Here is a 10037-nt window from a genome sequence, read left to right on the forward strand (position 1 = left end):
AAAAGGGAGGGAGGCCAGACCAGGCCATTCTCAAACAGCATAGAACTTCCCAGTGACTGGATGAAAGATTTGCATTTCAGAACAGCAGCTGTTAGCTTGGTTGCTGGAATTTGCTTTCCCTCTCAACCCCCCAGCCAGCCTGTATCTCTCAGCTTCTAAAAATATAATCTTATTCTTGCTCTCTTTTCAACTTGACATGGACATAGAATGCAGACATCTCATACCATTTACACCCAGAAGGCTGTCAGCAGCGGCGCTCAGGGAGTGAGAGTGTTTAATCTAGAGGAGGAAATAGAATGTATACACACCCGGCAAACTGAGATGTTTTACGTTGGCTCTGGCTCCTACCGCCCCCATGTGTGGCAGCAGCTACCAAGACTCTACTGTGAATCCCCATGACTGGTAAGTCCCGTTGATCAGAACGATCGCGAATGTTTTTCTGCTCCATAGACACTGGGCCCAGCCAGGCCACCCAGTCATCATTAGCTGGGCTGCTGGTCCAGCCCTGTTTGCTGACTCTACCAGGGGTAACTATTTCATGACAAGTTTACAGGAGGGAGAAATCAAAAGTACAACCTTACTTTTTGCTGGTCTCTTCCATCCTCTGCTGGCCTCATGTGACCTCCCGAACATGGCGCAGTCATCACCAGCTCCCGTTGGTCCCTGGGGTGGTTTGGCAGCAGTTACATTGGCACAGTCATTGGAAAAATCATTTCTGTAAATCGCATCACTGGTGCATCTGGGCTTCTGCCTGAAGCACATGTCAGGAGGAATTGTTGGCAACCCTGAGGGCAGGGACGCATCTGCCTTGGGCTCCAGGGGTGGTGTGGCTTGCTGGAGTGGGAGGTGCGCAGCCCAGCAGGATCAGACATTTCAGTATGCCACCCCACCCACCACACCCTACTCAGAGTGCAGGCCCCTTCAGCAAAAGCCTGTGCATGTGCTTTTCTCTCACGGCCCTCAAGAGAGGCCAAAGCTTGTGTTACTCTCACTTGCATCCTCTGATGACCTAAAAAAGGGAGAGAGGTCATTTTCATGGGGCCAATTCTATTCTCTTTTTCTCTTCTCCCTTCTCCTCTTCTTCCTCTTTTTCCCCATGACATGTGTATTAAAAAGTCCACAGACTCTGGTGTACTTCTGGTGGGAATATGGTTAGTATGACCATTTTGATATACTGTTAGTTACATCTCATAAAGCCAAATATATATGGATACAGTATGACCCAGGAATCTCACTCCTAGAAATAAACCCAATAGAAATGCATGCAATTGTGCATCAAAAGGCATGCACTAGAATGGTCTTAGCAGCATTATTCATAGTAGCCCCAAACTGGAAATAATACAAATGTCCATCCACAGTAGAATTGCTGAACAATTTGTGCTATACTTACTACAGCAATGAGAATGAACAAAATGAACAACCTGCAGCAACATGAATGGACCTCACAAGTATAATGTTGAACATAAGAAGCCAGGCACAAAAGAGTGCATATTTTTGTGTCTGACTCCATTACATGAAGTTCAAGAAGAAGAAACATTAATGTATGGTTTTGGAAGGCAGGGTGTGGGGAGGTAGTTGGGGCATGAGGAGGTTTTGGGGGTACAGGGTGGTGGCAGTGTTTTGCTTCCAGTTCTGGGGGATGGCTAAGTGTGTGTTCATTTCATGTAAGTTCATATGCATTTGTGCAATTGCCTGTAAAGATGTCATACTTTGATAATATTAAAAATATGAAAAATAAAAATATAAAGCCCATATGGCAAAGCATACTTTTCTGCATTTTTTTTTTGCACATTGGCGATGAGCTGACAGAGGGGTTGTTAACAAACACCCTTCTTGCTCACTGCGCTTGGTAGGATCCTCAACCTAGTGAGTCCCACCCCATTCCCTGGTCCCCAATCCCAGGCTCAAATCCCACACTTCTCCCTTCTCTCTAATCACACCACCAGCCCCTTCTCCCACTTTCCCTGCCTCCCAGCATCCGTAAGGCTCGACTCATGGCTCTAATTGCTGTGCCCTGCAGTGTGGGGCCTTAACAGGGCTAGCCTTACATTCCAGCTGCTCATGGTGCATACTGAGGGATTCAAAGCAAGACTGCCTTCTCTCCGTTTCTCTGCGGTATCTGCAACCTCCATATTGCTTAGTTCTTTCAGATTATGACATTATATATTCCTACTTAAATGTTAAAATGGAAGTAGCATGCTAATACTATCTTCAAATCTGTCCATCAGCCCAACTTCACATTCAGGTTCCCTGTGAGCGAGAGAACCTTCCATCAATACCCGCTTGAAAGTGGCCATCGGACTTTTGACCTTCAAGTTTTGAATGGTCTGAACATTTTGTTTTCCTTTTGTGTTTAATAATTGTATACTGTCCTTTCTTGACATAAAGTTGTGGCTATCAGAGATATTTTTAATCCAGTGGTTTTTCAAACTGCTTTTGTTATCTGCTAAAGCCCTTCTTTTAACACTGTCTAAATGAGAATAGACGCTTATGAGAGATTAGAGCAAAGTTGTTGGGCAATGAGGGAGGGGACTTCCAGGGCCCTCTCAGCTCCTTTCCAGTGTCCCCACACAGGTCAGTATGGGGGCCCACAGGGCCTCAGGTTGGAGCATCAGGTAACTTGTTCAATCTCTTTATTTTACAGTCTCTGCTCCAGGTCACCCTGGCCACACTCCAGAGCCAGGCAGAGACTCTCCCTCCAAAACCAGGGCTCTTTCCTCTCTGTTCCAGAAGGAATTCTGGCCTTCCATCACACCTCAACATTTGCAATTAGCATCCCCTTCTCTTCTTCTTCATGAGATTTCCCCTCACATTGTGCACATTTTGATTTGGATGTGTGCTTGCATTCTGAGGATTCGAAGTCCAACTTCTTAGACACTCGTAATCCCTGATTTAGGTCTGCAGGTTTGTGCTAGCAGAAGTTGCTGGAAAATGAGTCTGGGTGCTGGGGCTTTCCCCAGGGAATCTGAGACTTGGCTTCCAGGTTAAGGGAGCATGGAGTGCGTTCTGCACAGAGAGACGACCAAGGACCAACTGAGCTTGGAATCTGGAAGAGTCCTTCAGCTGGCCATTTGCAGAATTAGTTGCATATGAGGTTGTTGAATTTGGGGGACGCAATCAATCACTGAACACACTATTTAATGCTTTAGAATGGTGAGTATGCATGTATGTTGCACATGAATTGCCAAAGCCACACCAGTCAAAGACTCTAGGAACACACTTGTCAAGCAAGGTTAGGTTCATTTAACTTTCTGCAGAAGAGGAAAGCACACACCAGGGGAATCGGGTATCTCAGAAACAGGACACTGGGACAGGGCTTCTGATAGGGTGTGGGCTTGTTGGGTGATTCTAAGGAGGGTTTGGGGAAGTGGAGTCTACTTCTGGGTTGGGTCTTATTAGAAAGCAGAAACAATTCTGTTGTTGAGTATCTTTGTAATTGTTATCTAGGAAGTCGGAGGATTAAAACGGGGCTAAAGTTATCACTTGGTAAAGAAACAGAAGCTAATTATTAGTTAATTTTGTGGTTGCAGTGTGCCCTTACCTCTAATTAGGTTTAGACATAATTATAGAGGGGTGTTGTTTCTGTCTTGTTTCATCCTGGTCACTGAGTGTCCTTGTCTGAATACCTATATTCTGTGAAAGCTGTTTAAACTCAGTAGGCAGCACTACAGGCTGCTTGCTGTTTGAGGTCAGCTGTCATGGCTGTTTGTTAACCACACGCACTCATATTTATATTATATGATATATTTATATTATATCCATATCCATATTCATATTTGTGCAATGTGGACATATTACTAAATGATATAGTATATTTGCAAGTATCCAGCATGTGTGTCTGGCATACACAATCTGGAGACACAATCTCACATCGAGTTTACTAGCATGAGCTTTGAAATCAGACAGACCTGGGGTTCTAATCCCTTAAGTAGATTTCTTCATCTAAGTTTCAATTCTCTCATACATAAAATGGGGATGGTAATACTGATGATATATGTCTACCATGAGAAGTGAATGGATGTATGCATGCAAAATGATAAGCACAATGAACACACATGTGGATTAATCCCTTTGGTCCCCACAGCCATCCTGAGATAGGGACTAGGATGACATGGCCAGGATTTGTGGCAGGACGTTCTGATGCCTGAGCCCGGCTGTGACAGTTGTACTCTGCTTCCTGGTACTTGGCAGATACTCCAGAGATGGTCACTGAATGTCAGTGCACTTGGGGAGATTGCATATATGAGTACTTCATCAAAGCCAATTGCAACTTACCAGCAGGAAGAAATCAGCTCTTCCACTGTTGGTGTCAGTGAGATGTGCAGGACAAACAAGCCTGGCTTATTGACGGACAGTGGAGAACACTGGGGCCTATGACTGAGGCAGGAATGCTGCTTATCCACCTGCTCTGACCCTGTTTCTTCTCAGAGAGACTGCTCCCGTGGGCAATGGAGTCACATGACCCAAACTGGCCACTCAGAGTCCCTTTCTAGCAACTTGGCTTTGGTTGGTCTCTGTTGCGCGCTGACTGGAGCTGCCGTGAGGGATGAGGCTGAACTCTTCCCACCAAGTGCTGAGAGGAGATGAGACCTGTACTCAGTGACAGAGGATGCAAATGAGCAGAGAGGGAGAAATGAGAAGTCATTAGCCTCTGGAAGAGTTTTGGCCAAAGAGTTAGGGAGAAATTTGTCTCTTTCATTCCGCACGAAGGCGAAGGAAGGTGGTGATTGGCTGTCAGAACCCATGAGCAAACAAGCATGATTTCTAGACTAGAAAGGACAAGACAGGAGGTCTGTAGACCGGTGTTCTAAAAGTATGGTCTCCAAACCAGCAGCTAGAGCTTGTTAGACATGCAAACTCTCAGGCCTCACTGGAGACCTAAGGAATCAGAAACTCCAGGAGCACAGCCCAGGAATCTGAGCTATAAGAAGCACTGTGTGGGGCCAGGCGCCGTGGCTCACACCTGTAATCCCAGCACTTTGGGAGGCCGAGGTGGGCTGATCATGAGGAGATCAAGACCATCCTGGCTAACACGGTGAAACCCTGTCACTACTAAAAATACAAATACAAAATAAAATACAAAATACAATTACAGAAAAAAAATACAAATACAAAAAATTAGCCAGGTGTGGTGGCGCATGCCTGTAGTCCCAGCTACTCGGGAGGCTGAGGCAGGAGAATGGCATGAACCTGGGAGGCAGAGCTTGCAGTGAGCTGAGATCACATCACTGCACTCCAGCCTGGGCGACAGAGCAAAACTCCCTCTCAAAAAAATAAATAAAAAATAAAAGAAGCACTGTGTGGATTCTGATGCCACTCAAGGTTGAGAACCACTGCTGTGGGATGGCAGGGTCTCCCTTAACACATGTGTGGAGGTGGTCCTCTACATATGTGCCTTGCTTTGGAGCAGAGTTCACAGTTAAGGCTGTTTAGTCCATCTTCTTGCTCTGAGGATGAAAAGCCATGACAAGTGGCTGTGAGAAGCTGCAGGCCTCAACACAGGACTACCCCGCGGGTTCCCAACCACACCTGGGTTCTTTGTGGGTTTTCCTATCCAATCCTAGACCCTAAGAGACCTGAAGATATCCTGTCTCCAGGCTTATGACAGAACCCGGGAGCTGCCCTTTAGGGCTGTTCCATGTCTAACAAAGGTATGGACAAAGCTGAAGATGCCTGGGGAAAATGGTCTTAGCTTTGATTTGCTGCAAGAAGTTTTACAAAGTACTCTGTGTCAGCCCTGGGGTTTCTGGAATTTGGAAGCAGGCACAGAAAGAAATGGGGTTTATCAGCTAGCTGGGAAACCAAAGTGACCTTCTTGTTGGCTTTGGGAAGTTATGGGTTACTGGTAGAAATAGCCCTGTTTTCACTTTTCCCTACCAAGTTTCCCAGTGTCTTGGGCTTATTTAGGTTCCTTAAGGGATTCTCAAGGCCACCTCAGACTTTCCACCTTATGACCTGTCCAACCCAGTGGTCCTTCTCCCACCTCTAAAAACTTCAGGCTGAACAGCCCCACACCCAGAATCACTGTTTTTCTGCCTAAACCTCCTTCTCTTGGTTAACCAAGCACAATGCACCAAACAGCATTATTTTACAGCTAAACAAATTAGTACTGTTTTAGCTAATTTAATTTTTAAAAAGGCATTCGTTTAATCCTTTTTGTGAAAACCAAAGTGTCACCATTTATATTAACACCAAAAAACTTTCTTAGGTAAGGTATAAAGTGAATAAAATTTGCAAAAGATCTATACATATCTATGCAGAAAACTACAAAACTTTTGAAAGAAAGCAATGAAGATCTATTATTGATAATGGAAGGATGATCTGTGTTTAGGTATTACAAGATTCAATATTGTTAAGATGTGTGCTTTTCTCAACTTGATCTACAGATTTAATGCAATTCCAATGAAAATCTCAGTAAGGTATTTTGTGGGTGTTGACAAATTAATTCTAAAGTTTACATGGAAAGGCAAAGGAGCCAGTACAGCCAACACAATAATGAACAAGAAGAACAAAGCTGGAGGACTGACATTACCCAACTTCAAGGCTTACTATAGTAATCAAGACAGAAATTCAATGATCAAGATGGTGTGGTATTGGTGAAGGAATAGATACATAGACCAATGGAACAGAATAGAAAGCCCAGAAATAGACCCACACAAATATACTCAACTAATATTTGACAATGGAGCAAGAGCAATTCAGTGGAGCAAAGATAGTCTTTTTCATAAATGATGCTGCTGGAACAATTGAGTGTGCAGAAGCAAAAAAAAAAAAAAAATCTGGACACAGATCCTAACCCTTTCATAAAAATTAACTCAAAATGGATCATAGACCTCAATGCAAAGCACAAACCTGCAAACATGCAGGACAAACCACAGGAGAAATCAAAGCGACCTTGGGTGGAGTGATGAGTTTTTAGACAAAATACTAAAAGCATGAATCTATGAAAGAAAACACTTATTTAAATTTGACTTTATTAAAATAAAAAAACTTTTGCACTGCAGAAGACATTGTTAAGAGAATGAAAAGACAAGTCACAGACTGGGAGAAAATATTTGCCAGACTCAACAAAAGCCAAAATTGACAAATGGGATCTAATTAAACTAAAGAGCTTCTGCACAGCAAAGGAAACTACCATCAGAGTGAACAGGCAACCTACAAAATGGGAGAAAATTTTCGCAACCTACTCATCTGACAAAGGGCTAGTATCCAGAATCTACAATGAACTCCAACAAATTTACAAGAAAAAAACAAACAACCCCATCAAAAAGTGGGCAAAGGACATGAACAGACACTTCTCAAAAGAAGACATTTATGCAGCCAAAAAACACATGAAAAAATGCTCACCATCACTGGCCATCAGAGAAATGCAAATCAAAACCACAATGAGATACCATCTCACACCAGTTAGAATGGCAATCATTAAAAAGTCAGGAAACAACAGGTGCTGGAGAGGATGTGGAGAAATAGGAACACTTTTACACTGCTGGTGGGACTGTAAACTAGTTCAACCCTTGTGGAAGTCAGTGTGGCGATTCCTCAGGGATCTAGAACTAGAAATTCCATTTGACCCAGCCATCCCATTACTGGGTATATACCCAGAGGACTATAAATCATGCTGCTATAAAGACACATGCACACGTATGTTTATTGCGGCATTATTCACAATAGCAAAGACTTGGAAGCAACCCAAATGTCCAACAATGATAGACTGGATTAAGAAAATGTGGCACATATACACCATGGAATACTATGCAGCCATAAAAAATGATGAGTTCACGTCCTTTGTAGGGACATGGATGAAATTGGAAATCATCATTCTCAGTAAACTATCGCAAGAACAAAAAACCAAACACCGCATATTCTCACTCATAGGTGGGAATTGAACAATGAGAACACATGGACACAGGAAGGGGAACATCACACTTCGGGGACTGTTGTGGGGTGGGGGGAGGGGGGAGGGATAGCATTGGGAGATATACCTAATGCTAGATGACGAGTTGGTGGGTGCAGCGCACCAGCATGGCACATGTATACATATGTAACTTACCTGCACGTTGTGCACATGTACCATAGAGCCTAAAGTATAATAATAATAATAATAATAATAATAATAATAATAATAAAAAAAAAAAAAAAAAAAAAAAAAAAAAAAAGAAACCTGAAGTCCAGAGAAGGAACGAGAGTTGCTGGAAAGTCCAGCTTTGCTTATGGGAAGGATTACAGGTTTAATATAAAACAGATGAAAACCTAAAAAAAAAAAAAAAAAAAAAAAAAAAAAAATATTTGCCAGACAAATATCTGGTAATGGACTTATATCTGAAATATAAAAAGAACTCTTAAAACTCAACAACAACAACAACAAAAGCTCATGTGGGCCCATCTGGAAATTGGGATTTTTGTCCAATTTAAATGAGCAAAAGATCTGAATAGATCCCTCACAAAAGAAGATGTACAGATGACAAATAAGCATATGAAAAAAACATTCAACATCATATGCCATTAGGGAATTGCAAATTAAAACAACAATGAGATACCACTACATATATATTGGAATAGCCAAAGTCCAGAAATCTGACAATACTAAATGCCGGTGTTGATGTAGAGCAAAAACTCTCAGAGGATCAGGGTAAGATGGCAGATAGGAGGCAGGACTAGCTTGCAGCTCCTGCTTGGATGAACAGAGCAGCACATGGAGACTCACATCATGAACTTTTGCTCTAAGAACTGCTGCAGGAACATACCAAGAAAGCCGAGAGAATCCACAGACCCTTTGATGGCACTGGATCACTGCTGCAGCCTCCCTGAGATGCTGAAAAACTGCCAAATCAGCTTGCTTTCTCAACAGGGTGGCTCGTGGTCTGGGACAAGTTCTCAGCCCTGGTCACTGGCTGCCCGGAAATAGACACAGTGCTGTTGCGGGGAGCACAGTGGAAGTGAGACCGACCTTTAGAACTGCCGGCTGCATGGGAGCTGGATGAGGCCAGTGACTGCTGGCTTTTTCCCACTTCCCTGGTGGCCTGTGTGACTCAACAGAGGCAGCCATAATCACCCTGGGAACAAAACTCCATTGGACAGAGAACCACACCCCCATTCCCCAGTAGCAGCCACAGCAAGCCATGCCCAAGGAGAGGCTGAGCTCAGACACACCTAATCCTACCCCCACCTGGTGGTCTTTCTTTACCTGCCCTGGTAGCTGAAGATGAAGTTCATAATCTCTTGGGTGCTCTATGGCCCTGCTCACTAGCTAAGAATCCTGAATACTTAACCAGGTGTCCCTTGGGCAAATTTGCATCCTCCCTATAGGACCACAGCTGATGTGCACTTCAAAGCGCCACCTCCTGGCTGGAGGCCAACCAACATAAAACCAGTGCACTAAAAAACGCAACCAAGGACCATCACAGAGTCCACTTCACTCCTCTACTACCTCCATCACAGCAGGTGCTGGGTACCCATGGCTGAAAGACCTGAAGATGGATCACATCACAGGAATATTTACAGACACTCCCCCATACCAGCCTGAAGCCTGGTAGCCCACTGGGTGGCTAGACCCAGAAGGGCAAAAACAATCACTACAGTTCAGCTCCCAGGAAGCCCCATTCCCAGGGAAAGGAGGAGAATACCACATCAAGGGAGGACCCCATGGAACAAAATAATCTGAACAGCAGCTCTTGAATCCCAGGTCTTCCCTGTGACATAGTCTACCCAAATGAGAAGGAACCAGAAAAACAATTCTGGTAATATAACAAAACAAGGTTCTTTAATACATCCAAAAGATCAAACCAGCCCACCAGCAATGGATCCAAACCAAGATAAAAATATCTGAATTGCAAGAAAAAGAATTCAGAAGGTCAATTATTAAGCTAATCCACGAGGCACCAGAGAAGGGTGAAGTCCAACTTAAGGAAATCAAAAATAGGATACAGGATATTAAAAAAAAATTTTCAGTGAAATAGCATAAATAAAAAACAATCACAACTTCTGGAACTCAAGGGCACACTTAGAGAAATGCAAAATGCACTGGCAAGTCTTAGCAA

General features: G+C 43.6%; 1 long non-coding RNA gene across 1 annotated transcript; it reads right to left on the bottom strand.

Annotated features, from left to right (window-relative positions):
* Positions 1-395: 395 nt before the first annotated feature.
* Positions 396-9803, bottom strand: LOC134738915 (uncharacterized). The gene is made up of 3 exons (XR_010125197.1): positions 8745-9803; positions 4276-4590; positions 396-663 (listed from the first exon to the last, which is right to left on the bottom strand). It is a non-coding gene; the product is annotated as an uncharacterized LOC134738915 (long non-coding RNA).
* Between the last annotated feature and the right edge of the window lie 234 nt (positions 9804-10037).

Source organism: Pongo pygmaeus, chromosome 21, assembly GCF_028885625.2.
Source record: "Pongo pygmaeus isolate AG05252 chromosome 21, NHGRI_mPonPyg2-v2.0_pri, whole genome shotgun sequence".
In the NCBI taxonomy this organism is placed as follows: domain Eukaryota; kingdom Metazoa; phylum Chordata; class Mammalia; order Primates; family Hominidae; genus Pongo; species Pongo pygmaeus.